This window comes from Hippocampus bargibanti, linkage group LG12 (genome assembly GCF_051943395.1).
Source record: "Hippocampus bargibanti isolate YZ-2025 linkage group LG12, ASM5194339v1, whole genome shotgun sequence".
NCBI lineage: Eukaryota > Metazoa > Chordata > Actinopteri > Syngnathiformes > Syngnathidae > Hippocampus > Hippocampus bargibanti.
The window spans coordinates 14,119,623-14,144,061 of record NC_142745.1 but is presented as its reverse complement, the minus strand read 5'-3'; the positions used below and the strand labels follow the sequence as shown (position 1 = coordinate 14,144,061).

The window sequence follows — 24,439 nt, the reverse complement described above, 5'->3', positions numbered from 1 at the left end:
AGAACTGTTCAAGGGAACAACATACTGACTAGCAAAGCAACTGTGGGGACCGATTGGTCAACGAACCGACCTGCAACTCGGACTAACTAAATAACTGACTGCGTATAAAAACCTGTCAATAAATTGCCATGGTGGTTTGAGGTTTAATTTGTATCGTGCTTACAACAGAATTCTTCGATCGTTACCCCATAGGCTTAGCCATGGTGATGGGGTGATACCAGAGCGAATGGGGCAATCAGTGCCACTCAAAGAACATAATCAGACAGAACAAAAGAAGTAATCAGATTAGCTTCAGGGAGTAGTCCACTGCTCTCCTCAACCTTAGAGCAAGGACCTATCAAAGCAGAGGTCTGGCACCGCCACTTCTGTCCATTAGGGTTATATATAGGGCCAGAGTTACCAGCACAACGTTAGTTTGCTGACGAACTTTTTCGGATGAGGAGCGAAATGTCCGACACCTTCAAAGAAGTACAGACGACGGCTGAAGAAACCTTTTCATCGATAAATAACCGACTGCTGACTGACGAAACAACTGACCAACAAACTTCCTTACTCACTACACAACTAACACACTCAGGCTGATTGAATAATTGACTTGCTGTCTGACTGGCAGGCAGACTAACTGAACTAACTACAAGAACGAATGACCTACCTACCCAGTGACTGACTGACTACCAAACTAAAACTGTCCTTGACACAATTGACTGACTCATTCGCATCTGGGCAACAAACTATCTTTGCAACTGACCGACAGATTGATCGACAAACTGACTTTATGATAAATTACGCAATTCACATAAAGTATTGAGTGAATGAGCCACTGGCAGATCAATTGATGAAGTAACCGTAAGACCATCTGACCAACCGACTGACCGAGTAACCTACAATATTGACAAATTAATGAACCAAAAACTGTTGATCAAATGAGAACTTGCTTTCTATGCTTGGCTGAGGTAAATGAGACAAAACAGAGTAAATTCCCCTCTTGAGATGAATAGACAATGCTAAATAAACAGACAAAATGCATGAATTTAGGATGAGAAAGGTTCTTAATAAAAACAATTCTCATCTTTCCCGAGACTGCCGCTAACGTGATACATCAATAGCGAGTATTCTCCGCGGGAGTAATGCACAAATGGAAGGAGGTAGGTCTCATTGAATGCTCACTGATCACATGGCGGTCACGTGACAGTCTTTAAAAAAAGGGACTGGGGTGGAGAGGGAGTGTAGCATCACAGTCAGGCTGATCTAACAGTGCATTCAGCCGACCTGGAGGAGCATCTGCCCCCCACCCCCATCCCTCCTCTTCGCCTGCTTCCTCCTCCTCCATGCTGCAGCTCACATTAGCGCCCGTCCCGCACTCCTCATCTCCACACACTTACATCGCCTCCTCGTACTAAAACCATTGTTGTGCTGTTCGTTTTAGCGGTCCAGGCGGAGGAGCACCTTCTATTTTCAAGGTAAGAGAGGACAACTTTTTCAATGCTTTCGGCACTTTTCCTCGCAACACAATTAACTCATTCCCTGCCATTCACAAATTAATCTCGGAATTGAAAATATGACGTAGAGTGCCTTACTCATTTTTTTTTCATGCTTGGGTGCCGGTAAAGCGCTGGCCATGGCCTCTTCCAATGTTTTTTTCTTTTCCACATGGGGACATTATTTCCCCTATTTTCTATGTGAGCACTTTGTTCCATCTTCAGCTGTTGTTAAAGCGCTATCTAAACCAATATGGATGTATCTCATTGTATTTTGGACAGCCGCCCTCATTTCAAGCTCATATAACTCCAGACCCATATTATTTAGGAATTAACTCTCTTTTTTTCTGATGAAAGAAGATAGTCTAAGGTTTCTAAAGCTGCATTGAATGTTTATGTCGTCCTAAAACTCAATAAACTGTGGGTTCTGGAATTCGAGTGACAATGACAAAACCCCTGGCACTGAGGACAGAGGACACATTTTTGCACGTCTGGCAGTGAATGGGTTAACAAGCAAAAGTCTGCAGCGGGTTCATTTCACTTTCAGCTAAAATAGTCGTTTAAATACACTTCAATATCAATATATCCATCCAGGGGAAGATTACTGTATGCTTTAATGGAGCCTTGGGGAAATTCAATACACACTTACCCTATTCAATTTGCCTTATATAGAATTCTTTCTTTTCCGCCCCCAGTATTCATTGCTTTGCACAATAGCACTTCGTCAGTGCTGGGAGGTTTGGCTATTTGCAGCAATTGACCCCACATCTCCATATTTTGGAGTCCCTTCAGTCCATTAATGATTCTGATGTGATCTTGGTTTCACTCTCTGGTGCTTTCTATCTTTGTGACTGCTTTATTTCCTGTATACAGTGATACCTCTGCTAACGAACACTTTAGCTCACAAACTTTTCGCCTTATGAACATTAAATTCCCGAGCATATAGTCTTGGCTAACGAACTAGTTTTTGGTAGACGAACCAAACCACATAGGGCCACGGTGGTTGGCCGACTAGTTTTCGGTAGATGACCACCAAACCACATGGTCAAACAGCGCCACGGTGGCTGGCGGACTAGTTTTCCACACCCACTTTCTTTGAGTGCAGACATGGTTTTTATGGAGTGGAGTACTTTTGCTATAATGGGACCGAAAAAGACCCCACCACAGGCTAGTGTTAAGCCGAAGAGGACACAAAAGAAAATTACAGTCGAGCAGAAGACGGAGATCATCGAAAAACACGAACGAGGTGTGCGTTTGTGTGACTTGGCGTCCCACTATCAGTATGCTAAGTCGACCATTGCTACGTGTGGCTAAGGGTGTTGCTGTGTTGTCTAAGCAACGGTCTCAGGCAATAGAAGAGATTTAAAAAAATCTGTTGATTTGGATTAACGAAAAACAGGTAGCAAAGGACAGTGTGAGTGAGGGTATTATCGCTGAGAGTGCACTGGAACTTCACTCGGATATCATCCAGAGGCATCTACATCAATGACCATCACAAAGGTAAATAAAATAACTTTATTATATAGTACAGCTTATTTATTTCATTAAAATACAATAGCACATTTATTATACATAAAATAAGGTATATTTTGTGTAGTTGTAAGGCTTGTTTAGGAGAAAATTGTGTTTTATGGGAACAGATTATTCTCATTTTTAATGGTTTCATATGGGAAATAAATGTTCGGCAGACAAACCTTTCACCTTACACGCTTTCTGGGAACCAATTAAGTTCGTGAGCTGAGTAATCACTCTATGATAGCTGTCCATGTTAAGCACTTTGTTACAGCTTCAGCTGTTGTTCAAGAGCTACATGTATTGTATTGTATTGCATTAAATACTTCATGTGGGTGTGCGTATGTGCGTATTTGTGTATGTGAGTGAGCGAGAGAGAGACTCCCTGTGACGACACAGGAGGCACAGCCTCACGGTCTGTTTATGTGTGCTTGTGTTAGCGTGGCTCCCCTCAGGCCGCATGCCATTTACGTGTTCTTGGAGCACACCAGGCAGTCTGGCCCCATCACCTTTCTTGAATGTCAACGTTGCTGACTTCTTGTTTGCTTTACTTGTATCATATCAAGTAAACCTCTGACCAAACATTGATGTTTTCACAACGTGTTCACGCTTGTTTTTTTTTGTAGACTTGAACTTTGAGCCGCTTCTAATGTTGGACACCGGATTGTACTAAAGTAGCATTCCCAAACTGTTCATTAGCCAAGACAGATTTTAACATTTGAACAAACAGCAAGTCTCACAAAAATGTCAACAGTATACTATCCCAATTATGATCTTGTGATAATTTAGTTAGATGTGAAATGTGGGCTTCTTTAGTTGAGCACAAAGCTGTTATTTTGTTGCATGAATGGCAACAGGTGCATGCACAGGTAGGTTGTAGCAGATGGCATTGAGTGGAAGCAGCTAGTGAGCTAAGCTACCTTAAAAGGCTTCAATACTCCTTAAGAGGAATTTGTCTGGACACAGATGATTGAATGAAAGATATTTTGAACCACTGGCGTCAAAATCAAGGCCCAGGGGCCAAATCTGGCCCGCCACATCATTTTATTCGGCCCACGAAATCAAACTTGTGAAATTCCATTATGCTTGATAAAGTCTGAACCAAAATTTTAAATTGTCCCATGTGAACCAAATAACAGTCATTATTTTTAACTCGTTAATTTTCATTCATTTACTTATTCAAGGCCATCCCCAAATTTACTCGGGAGTTGAAAATATGACGTAGAGCGACATTCCCGAATTTGTTCGGGTTTTGTTTTTTTCTTTCTGCGGTGCGGATAAAGAACTGGCCAGACCTCTGGCAATATTTTTTTCACTTCCACAAGGGGGATAATTTCCCTTTTTTCCACGTTAGTGCTTTGTTCCAGCTTCAGTTGTTGTTGAATAATATAGTAATATAGACCAATATGTATGTATTGCATTGTATTTTGGACATTTCATAAATGTGTCCACTCCAGTGCCAGGTTTTTTGTCATTTTCACTCAAATTCCAGGACCCACAGAATATCTTTCATCAGAAAAAAAAAATAATTCCTAAATTCCATTGCCAAGGTCTGTGCGCCGCTTTATCGGCACCCAAGCATGAAAAACCAAAACCCGAACAAATTTGGAATTGGCGCTCGACGTCATATTTTCAATTCCCAAATAAATTTGGGAATGGCAGTGAATGAGTTAAAAACAATTCTTTCATAAAAATCAAGATTTAGCAGCAAAAAAAGTCTACTGAAAATGTACAGAAATTGACTGACCTAGCCTCCTATGGCAGCCATTTTGCATGTACAGCAATGGCTTGAATCTTGAATAAATGACAAAATGCTGAAGGGTGAAAGACGCTGAGAAATGTAGCAAAGCCACTGAGGAAAAACTATGATTTAACCCCCCCATTATTGACATCACACCAAAGGTGAAAAATGATAGCGCCTCCGACTGATTGCCTGTATGTTAGATGCATTCGGATCATAAAAGTAGTGCGGCAGATCATTAGCGCTTCACTGATCCACTCAAGCACCGGCTTGTACACTGAATTAAAATCTTCCCGGGCCTTGCTGGTCTTGCATTGAGGAATAACACCTGCAGTCCAAGTCACACAGACACTCACACATGCAGGTTCCTTTCCAAGACGTGGATAATGTTCTGTATAATGTTGCCGCAGAATGGAATGAAAAAGGAGGAATTTCTAAGAAGACGCTTTGTCAGTGTTGAGGCGACGGCTCATGGGGATAATGGATTTTTCTGGAATGAAACGGGCGACATGACCACTAAAACCATACATTTGTGCGGAAGAAGACATGCAAAAGGAGAGCATGGAGCATTCATTAAAGTACCTCAGCAGCAGTGTAAGCGAGGAATAATAAGCCTAGCCTGCAGGTACACTTGGAAACATTTTTATTTTCAAATTGGATAGTTGGCAGCGCGGCAGAATACCAAACAGTTCTGCTAAAATGCGTACAAGACTGGCAGAGGGACCGTACTCACCCACAATTTACTTGAATTCACCTGCAACCATGGGGCTAGCTAGCTAGTTAGCTATCTAGCTATTTAGCTACCCAGCTATATATCTAGCTACCTAGCTACAGTATCTATCTATCTACTTACCTATAACTATCTAGCTATCCAGTTAGCTAGCTAGCTAGCTGGATACTGTATCTATCTATAGCTATCTAGCTATGCTGCTATTTAGCTATCTAGCTATTTAGCTCTCCAGCTATCTATCTAGCTAGCTAGCTACATTATCTATCTATCTATCTATCTATCTATCTATCTATCTATCTATCTATCTATCTATCTATCTATCTATCTATCTATCTATCTATCTGTCTGTCTGTCTGTCTGTCTGTCTGTCTGTCTGTCTGTCTGTCTGTCTGTCTGTCTCGCTACCTGTGTACCTCGCTACCTATCTACCTCGCTACCTATCTACCTCCCTACCTGTCTACCTCGCTATGTCACAACAAAGATATTTGTTAGGAACTTTTAGGGAGTACACTGATATTTACGTTGCTTCTTCCATCAGTCGTTTCATGGATCACTGAAGTGGGGAAGGGAATATCTGTCGCATCTTCCTGATAGTGGCAAAGACCGTCAAGCTGAAGCCCAATGTTGTTTCAGCAAAGATTTCTTTCCTCTGGAAATCACTTAACTACGTAATACCCGTCACTGGCTCGGCAGCGCATCAGGCTAATTAATCGACAGCGACCGCAACATGGTTGGCGTAAAGTCAGTGTTAGGTGGCAAATATTTCGCAAAGTTTCGCTGCTGACAGGCAGTTATTAATCCTGTGGAACTTCTAAAATTAAATATTTTGACAGAAGTTCCATAGAAAACACAAGATAAGGAACTAATAAATTCTTGCTGTCACCATAATTAATTATTTATTTCTTAGTAATATTTGAACTTTATAAACGGTGATGCAAACGTATGTAAAAGATCATTAACAGTTGATCCAGCCAGCAAGTCATTATTTTCTAATTTGCTTATTCTCACAAACGTTGCAAATTACTATTTTCCCTGCTGTCTCAGGGCAGTTAGGAGGGGGACACCCTGAACTGGTCACCAGCCAATAATAGACATTAACACTCAGGCACATATTACACTTTAAAATAATACTGAATACGTGATAGAGGTGAAATGAATCTTTTTGGGGTAAGCGTCACAAAAAATTGTGCATAATTGTAAATGTCATTAAATTCTAACTTTAAACATCAGCAGAGCCATTTGTTCTCTTGAAATAAAGTCTCCGCTTGTTGAACATTGTCGTTTTTTTGAAATACAAAAACACAGACAATACTGACGGAATGCCAACGTTTGCTTATTTGTTGATAAACTACCACGTAGACCAAGTGCAACAACTACAATTATTATGACTGCAAATGTGTGCCGTGTGAACACCCCTACAGAGCAATATGGTGAAACGTGGCAACACACAAGGATCACCTGCAGTCCCACGTTTTTTTTTTTTAGGAATTAACTCCATTTCAAATGAGACAGTCTAAGGTTTCTTACGCTGCATTGAATGTTTATGCAGTCCTAAAACTCAATATTCTGTGGGTCCTGGAATTTGAGTGAAAATGGAGTGGACAAATTTTGTGAATGAGTTCCTGTACACATGTTAGTTGGTAAATTACCCACTCAAATTGGATTGGATTGTACTTGATATCAGTTGTCCAGCAGTCGTAATGAATTCTCACTCGAATGCTAGCTCTTCAGCGTCAATCAAGTGAGCTTGTGTGCACTCGTCACGCAAACACAAATGGTCGCCTGTATCAAGCTTCCTGGGAAACCACAAGAGAAGCACGCTGGAGTTGAAGGCGGGGGAAGGGGGGTGTATGAGGGTAGCATCAATGGCCACACTGATGACAGCCATCTTGAACAGCTTTGCTCGTGTCACTTGCAAGATTGTCACCTCTGTAGTGAGTTTTGCGTCAAGGCAGCTGGGCTCCGTTTTTACCTTGCACCAAAAGCGACGATTGTGGCAATCGACCATTTATTTCTTGGTATGTAATTGGAAACGGGACACTTTCATCAAAGGTGCAGACATTTTTCATTCCCAAGAAGACACAAATCTACACAGCAATCAAAACAAACTGGACAGATTTCTAATTGGCTGTGTGATAGAAAAGTGTTGTCTGTCAACACGTCTCAAACAAACAAACAAAAAAACATTCATGAGGGTTGTAATGCATTTTAAAATGTCATTGCTGCCTTTTCTTATTGCTCTACTGATAATTCAAATATTCATTGAAGATATGGTAAGGATAACATTTATATTTTTTTTCTTCAACAAATTAACTAACACAAAGCAATATACAGTGATACATCCGCTTACGAACTTAATTGGTTCCCAGAAACTGTGTGTCAGGTGAAAAGTTTGTCTGCCAAACATTTTTTTTCCCATAAGAAACCATTAGAAATTAGAATAATCCATTCCCAGGTCACCATAAAACATAATTTTCCACTAAATAAGCCTTAAAACTACACAAAATATACCTTATTTTATGTATAATAAATGTGCTATTGTATTGTAATTAAAGAAATAAGTTGTACTATATAATAAAGTCGTTTTATTTACTTTTGTGATGCATGGTTGTTGATGTAGTTGCCTCTTGATGATATCAGAGTGAAGTTGGCGTGCTTTCTCGGCGATAATACCCTCACTCACAATGTCCCCTGTGAGCTGCTTTTCGTTAATCCAAATCAACAGAAGTTTTTCGTCCTCTTCTATTGCCTGAGACCGTTGCTTAGATAACACAGAAACACCCTTAGCCACACGTAGCAATGGTCGACTTAGCGTACTGGTATGCTAAGTCACACAAACGCACACCTCGTTCGTGTTTTTCGATGATCTCCTTCTTCTGATCGACCATCATTTTCTTTTGTGTCCTCTTCGGCTTAACACTAGCCTGTGATGGGGTCCTTTTCGGTCCCATAATAGCAAAAGTACTCCACTCGATAGCAAACCACATCTGCACTAAGAGGGGGTGTGGAAAACTAGTCTGCCAGCCTCCGTGATCTCCTTCTTCTGCTTGATCGTACTTTTCTTTATCTTCTTAGGCTAAACACTAGCCTGTGGTGGGGGCTTTTTTGGTCCCATAGTAGCAAAAGTATTCCACTCGATAACAAACCACGTCTGCACTCAAGGAAAACTAGTCTGCCAGCCACCGAGGCCCTGTGTTATTTGGCCGAAAACTAGTTCATCTGCCACGATTTTATTCTTGCGAAATGTTCGTGAGTTAAAGCGTTGGTAAGATGAGGTATCACTGTAGGACAAAAAATGCACGCAAAAAATAAATACACAAAAAATAAAGACAAATAAATAACAAAATATTTTTTGTGCTATTTTTTGTATGTGTATGCATAAAACGCTTCATATTTTGTTTGTTGTATTTTAATTATTGTATTCTATTTCTGATTGTATTTTATTTATTATAGTACATATGCTTTTCTGTGACTGTAAAGTGTCCTTGAGAGCTTATAAAGGCATTTACAATGTAATGTATTATTATTATTATTATTATTATTACAAATAAAAAATTGTGCTTTTTATTGTTTTAGCAAATATTTGGATGCCTGTGAAAACATCTCTTTATGCAAAGATATTTTATCCTTCGCTGCATTTATTTTGACATGTCAGTGCAATTTCCCATGTTTGAAGAGAACAAAAGCGTTGATTCCGTATAGAAGCATAAAAGCTTTTGACGGACGCCTGTCTGCGCTCCCATTAACCAACACAATAGCAGCTCATTTTGGCGACTCCACTTGAGCAATAATTGATAGTCGCCAAGTGCACTCACGCCGTTTAAAAGCACCGTTTGTACACTCCGAGGTGCTGAGCTGCTTTGTATGCATATCTGCATCATATTTAAACCAACATATTAATTGAAGTTTACAGATTAGTGCCAAAACAGGTTGTTCTCTTGGATTTAATGGATTTATCGTGTCTTGACTTGCCTTGAACTTTAGGTAATTTTATTTATTTACTCATTCCTTCAGTGGAGACTAGTTTAAAAGGCAAGCAACACATGCTAATTTGGTGTTCTTCTGTAGGAGCACTTATCTGTTAATTACATGGTGAGGGTCACTTTCTGTGGCCTTTGAGATCGCTGTGATTTGTGGTGTGTGATTTTTGTTAAACGGCTGCTTATCATGCGGTTTGCTGATGAAGTAACCTTGGATTGATTCCATGCGTTGCTAGTGTTAACTCATTCACTGCCAGACATCTGCAAAAATGTGTCCACTCCAGTGCCCGGGATTTTGTCATTGTCACTCAAATTCCAGGACCTGCATAATATTGAGTTTTAGGAGTATGACTTCATCTTGTCATGTTTTATTCCGGGTTTTGCTTGCTACTTTGGACCTTTTTGTTGCGATGATTTTGTTGTTTGATATTTGTTCTTGCTGACTTTTTTAAAATACAATTTGTCAAATACACCCTGCTACACCATCCTACCGTTTTTTTACCTATTGAAAGAAAAAAAAGGTTGGTATTGTATGAATTCCCTTGTTATGAATGAGATAACCCTAAACCGGTCCCTTATCGAAAACTTGCACATCTACGCAAGAAGTACAAGAAGAAACGTTGGAAAATGAGGAGAAAGAGAAAAAACACGATTTTAGGACAATGAAGTCAAGACAGCAAGGAAAAAAAAAAAATGTGAATCATGGCCAAAACAAACATGCGGATCAAACCTCTGAAGATGGAGGACACTGATTTGCTGTGGCGACCCCTTGAAGGGAAAAGCCGAAAGGAAAAGAAGTTGTAAACTGTGATTACAGCTGATAGGCGAAAGTAACATTTGTGAAAGTTTCATCGTAATCATCTCTTCCTATGGCTTTTTAAAAAGAATTATCATAACCCTTTAATTTTTTTCTCTCCTAACTTTAATCTTCCTGCTCCCCCCCCCCACCTGCCCCACAATGAAAATTCTGCGGCAGTCAGAATTTGTGCGTCGTCTCTGAAAAAAACAGGGTCACCATTGCTGGCTACTTAGCTAGCTATCTATTTGCGATCTATTAGCTGTCTAACTATCCAGCTAATTATCTATTAGTTATCTACTAGCTAGCTAACTTGATCTAGTTATTCCCGATTGAGTGAACGCTGCCGCATGTGGCTGCTCACCCGCAGAAAAACTGATCTGTTACTAAAGTGACCTTGAGACTTTTGCATGGCGCTGATGAATGAAATGTATTATTATTATTATTTTTTTATTATTACCTCTAAAAAATGAGGTAATAACAGCCATGGCTACAATGTCAAATATTTACGTAGTTAGCCACTGCACCTTAAAAGTATAGATTGGTATGTTTATGTATCCACTATTACTAAACTTTTTGACAAATCAGTGATTCAAGCGATGCAATGTTTTTGACAGAAGTGTGTGTACTGCAGGAGACTTTTGGTTAGAACGTTTTCAGACAACCCCTCATATTTACTCTACCACATACATTTGCAGCACACTCCATCTTTATTTTATTATTTTTTTCATTTGTACTTGTTGGATTTCTACGGAGCCCCAAAGGGAACATCAAATAAAAATAAATAAATCAACTGCGTTCCTTCTAAAGGAATGTGACATCTCGCATTTTTTCAAATGTACGTTTATTTACTTCCGGGTCAGTTTGACTCATGTTGACGCTCGATCGCTTCTGATTGAAAGACGACACGAACTGGACGTGGGAGGGCACGCTTCATTACTTGTGGCAGGTACGTCATCCCCCTTGTCCCTCGCGTGGACATTACGCGTATGAAAAGAAAAGCGACTCGGTGGGTGTACAGCCACACACTCTGACGTCATAAAACTAGAGGACATGGACATTATTTTTTTTATTATTATTATTAGTCGTCGTCGTAATAGTAGATCAAATAAGTGAAAGTCAAGCTAGCATATCTATCTACTCTACCTGTACTGTTAATAATGTTCCATTGTATTTACAATCTATATTGCCAATAATCTCTTTGTCTCAAACATTCACTAAGCATAATGGTGTGGACATTAAATTTAATTTTATTTTATGTAAACTAGTTTCAAGTTCTATTTATTGTTTTCGTGTTTTTAATATATAAGTCTGTCTGTTATGTTTGTTCGATTTTTTTCTCCACACACCACCTGTTCTCATCAGGCCAGTTTCTTGTCAGCCACTCAGCTTCCTCCAGGCACCTGCGTCTTTTCCACGAGTCACTCGTTATATTGTCAGCTACCTTATATTTAGCTCTTTTCATATTTTTTTTTCTGTTTCTTCGCTTGTTTCTGTTCTTTTCTGGTGTAGATAATGTCTTTTTTTCTTGTGAGTGATTTTAATACTACTACTACTACTACTACTACTACTACTACTACTACTACTACTACTACTACTACTAATACTACTACTAATAATACTACTACTACTAATAATAATCATACATTTCATTTCTAAGGGCCTTTCAAAACTCTCAAGGTCACTGTACAGTCAAAGGAAATGTTTTTCTGTGGGTGAGCAGCAGCAGTCACAAGTGCCAGCGCTTACTCAAATAATAAATAGCTAATAGCTATCTATCTAGCTAGCTAATTGATAGATAGCTAGCGGGCTAGATAGCAAATAGATAGCTAGGTAACTCGATAGCTAATATAAAGCTAATAACTAGCGCACTAGCTATACACCGAATAATAATAATAATAATAATAATAATAATAATAATAATAATAATAATAATAATTCATTTGATTTATAAGCACATTTCAAAACTCTCAAGGTCACTTTACAGTCAAAGGCTAAGGTTTTCTGTGAGTGAGCAGCGGCAGTCACATGCGCCAGTGTTCACTCAACCCGGAATAACTCAAATAGATAGAAAGCTAGCTAGCTGATCAATATCTAAGAGCTAGCGAGCTAGATCACTCATTGATAGCTAGCTAGATAGCAAGCGAGTTAGCTAGTTAGCAAATAGATAGCTAGGTAGCTAATAGCTAGTGAGCTAGCTAGATAGCAAATAGATAACTGGGTAGCCAGCTCGATAGCTTTTCTCTCTGAAAAAATATCTAAGTCAAAGTCAGCTTTATTGTCAAATATGCTAATATGCATGACATACAGCACAGATGAAATTACTGTCCTCTCGGACCCAGCATGCAAGGCACTTATGACTTCAACAAACATAATAAACATGAAAATGCCAATTTGCCGGGAGAGGGGAGCCGCTGCGTGTTCACGTGCCGCCATCTGGGGGAAAACAAAAATAACAAATAATGTGACAACACAAAGACACATAGTCATTCATTCTTCAGGACTTGCTGTGCCCTCTTTGTGATGACATGAAGCAGTTCTAGATGAAAGAGGAGAGGATCAAAGCATCCATTTCAGCAGTGGATCAAGGACGTCATGGTGGAATTTGCACGTCTACCACAAGCTAAATGTTGAAAGTAAACACGAAGCTGTAGCATCCATTGACGAAAAGACATTGTCTCACATCTCCTGTACCACATAAATCTGCTTCAATTCCAAGCCGCGACAGTTCCACATACGCATCGGCGCTCTGCGCTGACGCTCCAATCCAATAAATCCCTGTGGCCTAACTTTGTCACTCTGTGATAACAACATCTGATAACAACACAAATCCCGTTTTGTATTTTGTTTTTTTTTAATTACACCTCACCTCAGGGAAGACCTTCTGCACCTTATCTGCCGACATTGTGAAAGGCATGTTTGTGGTCTCCCATCAGGTCACCTTGCATCCTTGGCCCTTTCTTAAATTTGATGGTGGTCAGGAATTCTTCTTATTGTCTGTGCTTGATAGTATTTAATCCAATTGATTATCTAATATGCTGGGGGGGGGGTTCACCTTTGAGTGTTCAAGGACTCACTCACTGTTTTTATATGTACTTCAAATACAGCAGATGTCAGATGTTTGAATAGCCACTTGTTCCTAGGTAGAGTTTGCAAGGCAGAATTGTGCACCTTTTTTTGTATTTGAATACATATATTTGATACAGTGAAACTGCTGCTTTCACAAAACATGGTGTTGTGGCGATTTTTGCCCCAAAACACAACACTTATTCAAGCAATGGCATCTATTTTGTCATTCTTACAGATAAAGAGACTTAAAGGACAACCAACACCATTTCTTTGTTTCCTAACTGACATCAGAAAAACGTTTTATAGCATCTAAAATACCCAAAACACACAGGCTGATATTTTTAGTCAAACGCAAAACACCAATAAAAATGAGTTCAAGTGTCCCTAAACTACTCCAAAATGACCCCGGTAATTGCGAGTTTCAGAAGGTCCCGCCCCCTTGTTCGTGACGTCATGCCAGGATGTCTTGCCTTGCTCGAGAATCAAAACAATGGCTTCAGATTCTGAGAAGATGCTTTCTTGTTCCTCATCCAGTTATGAATATGATTCAAATAGTTCTGAAGAGGAAAGCATAAATGTTTGCAATCAATTAAAGAAGTACTTGCGTATCAATTCGAGCCGTCTGGACTGCAATGTAGCGTCCCAGAAAATGCACAAGATGGCGCCCAAGCTCTGTTGGAAATGGGCTGATTTGTCTGCTGGGAATGTCAACTAGTATCAAATAGTAGTCTTGGTGCAACACACAACGATTCACCATTGCGTTATTTATGTGTTTTCCTTCTAATTTCGCCATCAACACGAAGTTTTCAGACCAAACAAAGTACCCAAAATGTATTGTGTATCGCTTTCACGGTCAGAGGCGTTCCAGACGTGACATCACGTCAGGCATTGTCATCAACTCGAAAACAAGACTTCCTGAATATTCAGCGCGAGTCTTAAAACGTAAAATATAGCTATATGCGGTGGGATCTTTATAAAATACGCTCAGTAGAAGTCATTTGAAGTGATTTTACAAATAATGGACACAACTTGTCCGCAGGCGTCAGTTGTCCTTTAATGTAGTGCTGGAATGAATAATTCAGTGCATTTTGAAAAAGAATAGCGACAGGAAATGCCATTTTATGACCCTTGCCTTCCTGACACATGCACGCGAGGAGTCTGTTTAGTACGAATTTGATCTTTTCCTCCAGACTCCCACTTAAAATCCGTCATTTTGTTTCCTCGTGGAGCTATTGTAGTTATCACGCTGACATTGAGACAGCAGCTTATCATTGTGTGAGCGTGTAAGACAATGGAAGGCTGGGAGAAGATAAATCTTCAAGGCGAAAGTCAGAAAAAAATAAAACGTTCCTTACCAAGTGATGCAAGCCTCCAGTTACATCATTGTAAAATATGATAACAATTCTGTATTATCAAGAAACCTGAAATGTCACATGTGGCATTCTTATTTTAGTTTCATTTTGAAATAGAGTTTCAAGATAAAATGGCATTCAGTCTGTGGTCTAATAGATAGATAGCTATTACCTATCTGTTAGCGACCTAGCTGGCTACCTAGCTGTCTATTTGCTATCTAGCTAGCTTTGCATAGATTGTTGTCAAGTTGGGATTTTGCATTTAGGCAAGATGGGCTGGTCATAATGTTATGGCAAAAAAAATGTGTTGCGACTGGATGGATGCATGGCTTGAGGAGCCCGCCATGAAAAGAAAGGAGCGTCAGCGCAGAGCACCGAAGCGTATGTGGAACTGTCGCGGCTTGGAATTGAAGCGGATTCACTTGGGACAGGAGATGTGAAACAATCTGTTTTGGTCAATGGGATGCTACAGCTTTGTGTTTGCTTCCAAGGTTTAGCTTGTAGTAGACGTGCACATTTCACCATGACGTCCCTGATCCACTGGTGACAAAGACGATTTGATCCTCTCCTCTTTCATCTAGAAATGCTTCATGCAGTCAAGAGAGTGCAGAAAGTGCTTAAGATTGAATGACTCTCTGTGTCTTTGGATTGTCATATTATTTGTGAATTACTTTTGTTATTGTTGTTTTGACTTCAAGATGGCGCCGCGAGGGTGGCTGCCTTTACAGCAGCTCCTGTATTATGTTTTCTACTTCTTCTTTTCCTTTCCTCTTCATCACTTTGCTGCTGTGAAATGTAAATTTCTCCACTGCGAGGCTAATAGAGGCTAATTCAATTCAAATAAACTTTAAAGTGACAGGGCAAAGGACATTATCCATCCACTACCTCATTTGCTTTTCACAATAATAATTATAATAATAATCATAATCGTTCGTTTCATCACTTTGCTGCTGTGAAATGTAAATTTCTCCACTGTGAGACTAATAAAGGCAAATCCAATCCAATCCAAGCCAATCCAATAATAATAATGTTAATAATAATACATTTCATTTATAAGTGCCTTTCAAAACTCTCAAGGTCACTTTACCGTCACGGGATACGTTTTTTCTGTGGGCTGGCTATCTAGCTGGCTAGCTATTAGCTATCTCGCTGGCTACCTGGCTGGCTACCTAGCTAGCTCTCTATTTGCTAGCTATTAGCTATCTGGCTATCTAGCTAGATATATATTAACTAACTAGTTAGCTATCTATTAGCTACCTAGTTAACCTTCTATCTATTTGAGTTATTCTGGGTTGAGTGAACGCTGGTACGTATAATAATAATACATTTCATTTATAAGCGCCTTTGAAAACTCTCAAGGTCACTTTACAGTCACGGGATGCATTTTTTTTTTCTGTGAGCTGGCTGCCTAGCCGGCTACGTGGCTTGCTACCTGTCTGGCTACCTAGCTATCTATCTATTTGCTGTCTAGTAGCTATCTGGGGAGTGAAAGTAGTGAAAATAAAGTGTTAATAAAGTGGAAAGAAAAGAAACAAGGCCCCATCCTGTTATAAAGCAAAAGTAATGTTTGTTTAAAAAATGCAAAGCAAAAATGTAGGAAAAAAAAATCATTGTAATGATTCACGTTTTATTACTTATTTTTTCCTTTTTATGGATTGCTACATCACCTCAATTGCCTCTAACACGCAGAGCTACATTTAAGATGTGGGCTCCATAAAATGAAAAAAAAGACTAAGCCGGAAAAAAAATGCAGTTAACCTCTTAAATTGTAAAAACACTGAGTATCGATTGCAAGTTATTATCCCTTTCCCCCTTTCAATGTCATATTGCATATTTCTTTCATATCCCTGATGAGGCCATCTCAATTTTTTTCCATGAAGCTAAGCAAAATTGGCCGCTTGGCTTCTTCCTTGTCCAGTCCGAGATGTCCCGCATGCGCCTCAGCATGAGTGTCGGGGTAATCTCCAGAAAAGTGTACATGACTAGGAAATAACAGCTATGTGCACAAAACCACATAATCGGCCAGACTGATGATAAGGATAGCGTGCCGAGCTCGCCATAGTTGTCCGACACTGTAGAATAGATCAAAGCCAGAAAAAGGCTTCAGAGAGGATTTTGCATTGAATTTGGATCACCATTTTCTTTCACAGAACAACATCAATGTGCTATCGGATTGGATTGGATTGGATTGGATTTGCCTTTATTAGTCTCGCAGTGGATAAATTTACATTTCACAGCAGCAAAGTTATGAAAGAAATGAAAGTAGAAAAGCAAAACATAGGAGCTGCTGGAAAGGCAGCCACTCTCGCGGCGCCGTCTTGAAGTCAAAAGAACAAAATAACTGACTGTTTGTGTCATTTTAGATAGTATTGGTTCTCACACAGTTTTTTTTTTCTGTGGGTGAGCAGCGGCAGTCACACGTACAGTGAGACCTCAACTTACGAACTTTATTGGTTCCCCGACAGAGTGTGTAAGGCGAAAAGTGTGTATCTAAAAAAAAAAAAAAATCCCATAGGAAACCATTAAAATGGGAATAATCCGTTCCCGGGTTTCCATAAAATATACTTTTCAACTAAATAAGCCTTAAAATTACACACAACATACCTTATTCTATGTATAATAAATGTGCTATTGTATTGTAATGAAAGAAATACACTGAATTGTATCATAAAGTCACTTTATTTACATTTGTGATGGTCGTTTATGGCTTGATGGAATGGCGTTGGAGGTCGAAGGTCAAAGGGAATTGCTGTTTGGAAAGAGAGGCGCATTACATGAGGACTGTAATTAAACTGTGCTGTAAAATAAAGTTTTATTTACCTTTTTGATGGTCGTTGATGGCTTATGGAAGGAGAGTCACCTTCCGAACCAGAAGAAACCTTTTCATCCATTACAGGTACAATTGTGCAGTAATAAAAATTGATAATACGAAATATAATTTCTCCACTGCGAGACTAATAAAGGCAAATCCAATACAATTCCAATCCAATATAAAATGATAAAAATGACAGTAAATGTTATAATTTCTTAGTACAGTAAAGTCTCGTTATATCGATATCGGTTACATCGATAGTATTGCTTATTACTATACTATTTCTATGAACTCAAGGAGAAAATTACATGCCCGCAGGATCGGATATATCGATAGTCGGGTTATATCGATATTTTTTGCGACTCCCAAGAATATCGATATAACGAGAATTTACTGTATTTGTAAAATTTATAAATGAACTGTAAACAGTTTGGTATAATTGTAACATAACATGTAAGGCAATTGAACGCCTAAAAAAGCCACTGTCTGTAAGTAAAGAATCTGTTTTAAATTAGGGTAAGTATAACATTTATAAATGTCCAGTAAAAAGTTTTGTATACATTACAGGTACAATTATACAGTAATAAAAATCCATAATATTAAATATAAAATGATGAAAACGGCAGTAAACGGTAAGTATAACATTTATAAATGAACTGTGCAGATAACAGTTCTGTATAAATTACAGGTATAGTTATACAGTAATAAAAATCGATAATACAAAATATAAAATGATAAAAATGACAACAAAATTATAAATTAAAATAAATAGTTTGGTATATGATCGTATTCAATAGAAAATATTGCTTAAAAACAACAGATTGACATTTTATACTACCTGTCATGTAAACGTCACGTCGGCCATTTTGAATGGATTTCGATTTACGACCTTTGGATTTACGACCATTTTGTTGGAACGGAGCCCGGTTGTAACTCGGATGTTACCTGTATTAGAAACATTTATTTTCTCCAAATAATGTTTTTTTTAATTTGCAATTTTGAAATATCATGCTCCAATGAATGTATTTTGGTTTATTTCAATCAGTTTTAAATAATTCAGCAAACTAGTTAAATCGGGCCCATCCATTTTAGAATTTGGCCCCCTTTTCAGACACAAAGGGGCCAACTGGCCCCTTTTTTACATTTCCCACATGCATCCCTGAAGATTTGCCACTCCCATAGTGGATTTTGTTAATCTGTGTTTGACTGAAGTGGTGTGTGTCACATTGAGATGTCGCCTTGTTATTGACTGAGGGACGGGTTTGTCGACGCATGACAAACTTTCGGGTCTTCAGGTGGTCAGAGGCGATTACGTGGATTGGATTAGACATCTCGCCATCGCTCTAAATCAAAGCGAGACCATCTGCAGAGTTATTAATCCCCAGGATGTGGCCCCTTAGGGGTGCTTCTCTTCCTCCTCTTCTTCCTCTCGTTCAACTCAGTATGTCGTGGTGACGTGAAATAATAAGCCTTCTCCATCTCCATTGCAGTGGCTCTCCTTTATTCCTCCTAATGGGCTTCGCTGCGGATTGCCTTCCCTCAGGAGGACTTGTGCGCCCTACTGGCCTTTTTTATTTGCTATTTTTTTTCTTTAAAACGATTGCGTCTATCTCATACCCCCTCCCCGCCCCCCCGTCTCCTCCTCTCAATCCTCACAATGCATTGCTCCGAGAGTGCAATCGTAGAATCTCCTATTACGCTACCCCCCCATTCCTCTTTGTTGCTCGGCCACGGCTCGCCGCTCCAAATGCACTGCGTGACAACGGATTAACTTGAAATAAAAAAAAATCTTAGCACACATTTACACGAATATTCACTCTCGAGTCTTTTGTTCTCTTCCCAGTTTCATTACGATACTATGGAGGGTGTGATTGGAAACCATTTGTGATGTTTTGTGGCTCGTACCAGGTCACACTAGCATTGAAAGGACAACCAACGCCTCTGGACAAATTGTGTCCATAATTTGTAAAATCACTTCAAATGACTTCTACTGAGCGTATTTTACAAAGATTCCACCGCATATAGCTATATTTTACGTTTTAAGACTCGCTCTGAATATTCAGGAAGTCTTGTTTTCGAGTTGGTGACGATTCCAGACGTGACGTCACGTCTGGAACGCCCCTGACTGAGAAAGTGACACACAATGCATTTTGGGGTACTTTGTTCGGTCTGAAAACTTCGTGTTGATCCGTGTTGATGGAAATTAGAAGGAAGACATAAATAACGCGATGGTGAATCGTGTGTTGAACCAAGACTACTATTTAATACTAGTTGACACAAATTCCCAGCGGACAAATCAGTCCATTTCCAACGGAGCTTGGGCGCCAACTTGTGCATTTTCTGGGATGCTACATTTCAGTCCAGACGCCTCAAAATAATCCGGAAGGACTTCTTTAATCGATTGCAAACATTTATGCTTTCTTCTTCAGAACTATTTGAATCATATTCATAACTGGATGAGTAACAAGAAAGCATCTTTTCCGAATCTGAAGCCATTGTTTTGATTCTAGAGCAAGGCAAGACGTCCTGGTGTGACATCACGAACAAGGGGGCGAGACTTTCTGAAACTCGCCATTTCCGGGGTCATTTTGAAGTAGTTTTGGGACACTTTAACTCATTTTTATGGGTGTTTGGCATTTGACTAAAAATATCAGCCTGTGTGTTTTGGGTATTTTAGATGCTATAAAACGTTTTTCTGATGTCAGTTACGAAACAGAAAAATGGTGTCGGTTGTCACAGTGGTGGGCCGTTTGTCAAATATGTTTTCAGCGTGACACACTCCACCATTTTTAAATGTGTTGTATACGTTCATCTTTTTAGATCGGTTATATCACGTAAATGAAATGTGATGAATGTACAGTGATACCTTGGTTTACGAATTGAATTGGTTCCCAGACAGTGTGTAAGGCGAAAAGTATGTATCACAAAAATTAATTTCCCATAGGAAACCATTACAATGAGAATAATCCGTTCCCAGGTCCCCATAAAATATAATTTTCTACTAAATAAGACTTAAAAATACACAAAATATACCTTATTTTATGTATAATGAATGTGCTATGGTATTATTATTAAAGAAATAAACTGTACTGTATAATCAAGTCGTTTTATTTACCTTTGTGATGGTCGTTGATGGCCTGATGGAATGGAGTGGCCGTTTTGAATTGGATTGGATTAGATTTGCTTTTATTAGTCTCGCAGTGGCATGAAACACTTAATGAGGACGTAGCCTTCTTCTTTCACCATCTTGAGGAATGATCCCTGGAGGTGCTTTCTCTGTGATAAGTTTACCTTTTTCCTCATCAATTGTGTTCTGTTTAGCTGAGTTGATAGCTTTTTGCATCAGGTGTACAGATGGCTTGGGCGGGTTATTTGTGGAGCCTGATTGATGGGATATTTTAACCTTGCAGTCGACATTCTGCTTTTAAACTATCAAATTTGAAACAAGTCCACTGTTCACTGTTTTCTATCCATTTGCTCATTCTCCCTCTGTCGTCTGCCTGTCTCTTTCAGGTTTAACGGCCTCACTCTCTCTCTGTCTGTAACCCCCACCCCCTCACTGCTGCGTTCTTGACCAATCACGTGGCTTTAACCGAAGAAAACAGTCGGATGCCATTTTCTTGTTAGGAGAACAGGCTCGTTCACGAACGACACATCACTCATTGTGGCGCGCCGTGTGTATCCCGAAAAAAAAGTTTGTATGCCAAGGGAAAATTATTATAAATTTAACTTCGTAAACGGAAAAGTTCGTAAGACAAGGGGTTCGTAAACCGAGGTGTCACTGTACACAAAAGTGTTATAAATGACAACCAAGGAGCAAAATCTTCCCACTGTCAAAATTTCCTGTTTTTCATTTTTTATTACTTTTGTGTAAGCTCTCAGTCGTACAGGAGTGGTGCATGGATGAAAAGGTTTCTTCAGCCATCATCTGTACTTCTTTGAAGGTGGCGGATGTTTCGCTTCTTGTCCAACAATGAAGTTAAAATCATAGCGAAGGAAAATAGATGGTTTGAAAGGGGAGTAACAGAAGCTATTTTCATAAAACAGCAAAACCCTTCACTAAATCGCCATGGTGGTGTGAGGTTTGAGTTGGATCGTTCTTACAACACACTCCTGAGATCGTTACTACACAGGCTTAGTTATGCTGATGAGGTGATACCAGGACAAATGGGGCAATCAGGCCAGTCGTAGACCATAATCAGTCAGGACAATAGAAGCAATCTGTCACGTTTTGCTAGGTGGTGATGGCGGGTGCGGATCCCAAAAAGCAAATGTATTAAAATAAAGGTCAGCAGGAACAAAATGTAAAACATCAAAATCATCTGAACGGAAAAAATACAAAGTGTCAAAAGAAAATCAAGTGTAAAAGTCTGCCAAGGTTAAACAAACACATGCACAGCATACAATGCATGCAATTGCAGACAAAGCATGCAACAAACAATGAACCGACACCGGATGGTTGTGCCGGGACTCCTTTTAAGTGTCACTGATTAAAACGACCAGCACCTGCGAGGCTGCATGCAGGGCTGACGTCGCTACCCGTTGGTCGCCAAACCGAACATGGCAGTCCGCCACTGATCGGGACGACCAACACCTGTGCAGGTGCAGGTGGGGCTGACAGCGCCCCTCGTTGGTCGCCAACTAGATCATGACACAATCAGTGTAGCCTCAGGAAATGATCCTCTGCTCCCCCCAATCTTAGAGCAGGGACCTATCACAGACGAGGTCTGGTACCACCACCTCTGGACAGTAGGGATCTATATATAGGGTCAGAGCTACCATCTAAATTTTATTTAGCTGACATAACCTCTTGAATAAAAAGCGAAACGTCCGACACCTTCAAAGATGACGACGGCTGAAGAAACCTTTTCATCGATATTTCTATTACTATGACTTCATTTCTTGTTGCTGTAGCAAATGTACTTTTTCACGCTCCGTCTTAAAAAATCAGTGAAATTTCAGTGATTTGCTCGAGTACATGCGAAAGGGCAATGGTGATGTAATTAGTCTTTGTCTGCGGGGTTAAAGTGCTCCTCAGCCTTGACTTTGCAAAGCCCGACTGGCGAAGGAGGGAGGCGAGAGCTAATAAGAGTCTGAGCACTGTGAAATGAGGTTCAGTGCCCTCCTTCAAGCAGCGGCACATTAGTGCGTTAGATTTGACACTAACAACTTCCATCGCAAGCAAGAGGACTTGTTTACAGGGGCTTGATTGCAGTGCATCATAGATCGGTTCAAACAAGTGCACCATTTTTGCTAATATGGGGTGACAGGGCTAGAAAAACATCCATCCTGGGATTGGAATGGAATACATTGGATAAACCTTTATTAGTATTGCAGTGGAGAAATTTACATTTCACAGCAGCAAAGTGATGAAAGGAAAGGGAGAAGTACAAATTTTGGTTCACACTTTAGCAAGCCTCGTGGAAAGTTTGATTTGCTTTTACGGGCCGAATAAAAAGATGTGGCAGCCCAGATTTGGCGAGTTGCAGTATTGCTTCAACTGATCGCTCTTGCACCATGTTATTTTGCTGTTCACAATTCCCTGTCATCTATGATTATCAGGTGCCGCCTTTTCTTCTTATTTCTGTACTGATAATTCAAATATTCATTGAAAATATGGTAAGGATAACATTTATATTTATTTATTTTCTTCTACATATTAACTAACACAAAGCAATATACAGTGAAACCTCAGCTTACATACTTAATTGGTTCCCAGAAAGTGTGTGTAAGGCGAAAAGTTTGTCTGCCAAACAGTTATTTCCCATAAGAAACAAATAAAAATGAGAATAATCCGTTCCCAGGTCCCCATAAAACATAATTTTCTACAAAATAAGCCTTAAAGGACAACCGACGCCCCGGACAAGTTGTGTCCATAATTTGTAAAATCTCTTCAAATGACTTCTACTGAGCGGATTTTACAAAGACTCCACCGCATCTAGCTATATTTTACGTTTTAAGACTTGCGCTGAAGTCAGGAAGTCTTGTTTTTGAGTTGGTGACGATACCTACCGTGACGTCACGGTAGTTATCGTTACTGACCGAGAAAGCGACACGCAATGCATTTTGGGTACTTTGATTGGTCTGAAAACTTTAGAAGGAAAACACATAAATAACACGATGGTGAATCGTTGTGTGTTGCACCAAGACTGGTGCAACACACGGAGGTTGGGCGCCATCACATTGGTATCATTGACGACTCGAATTGATATGGGAGGACTCCTTTAATCGATTGCACACATTTATGTTTTCCTCTTCAGAACTATTTGAATCATATTCATAACTGGATGAGTAACAAGAAAGCATCTTCTCCGAATCTGAACTCCGTGAGCCCACTGTCTTCTTTCTTGAGCAAGGCAAGACGACCTGGCGTGACGTCACGAATTGGGGGCGGGACTTACTGAAAACCCCCAGTTTTGAGCTGATTTGTGGCAGTTTTTGGATACTTTAAGTTTGGTGTTTTTTATTGGTGTTTTGCATTTGACTAAAAATATCACACCGCATGTTTTGGGTATTTTAGATGCTATAAAACGTTTTTCAGTTCGGAAACAAAAAAAGGTGTCGGTTGTCCTTTAAATCTACACAAAATATACCTTACATTATGTATAATAAATGTGCTCTTGGATTGTAATTGAAGTGTATGATGAAGCCTTGACAGGTACGATTGGATTGCTGCTTTAGTTCAGCGGCTAAAAGGCTATTTCAATTGCTAATTCTGGCTGTGCAAACTCTACTGCACTTTCACGCTTTCCTTACAATCACCTGGCTAATGCTCTCTCTTCATAATTCAGAAGGTTTAAAATACGATATGATCAAAATTTTGATTATGTAAATGCTCTGTGGGTCCAATTCAAGAACAGAGTGTGCGATATAAATATTTGTGCTTGATTCACTTGTACGTCGACGCACTTGCTCCCTTCACAGTACATTTGCATATGATGCGGTGTGCCTGCAAAGTAGCCATTCGGA

The 24,439-nt window shown here is 39.6% G+C and overlaps 1 protein-coding gene across 5 annotated transcripts in view; it reads left to right on the top strand.

Moving 5' to 3' along the window:
• Positions 1–1,274: 1,274 nt before the first annotated feature.
• Positions 1,275–24,439, top strand: part of rap1gapb (RAP1 GTPase activating protein b) — a 90,424-nt gene continuing 67,259 nt past the window's right edge. For 4 of the 5 annotated variants that reach the window (XM_089009891.1, XM_089009880.1, XM_089009890.1 and 1 more), the window contains exon 1: positions 1,275–1,460. The gene's annotated coding sequence lies outside the window, so the exon portion shown is untranslated. The remainder of the gene's footprint in view (positions 1,461–24,439) is intronic. The other variant, XM_089009885.1, reaches the window with a different exon arrangement.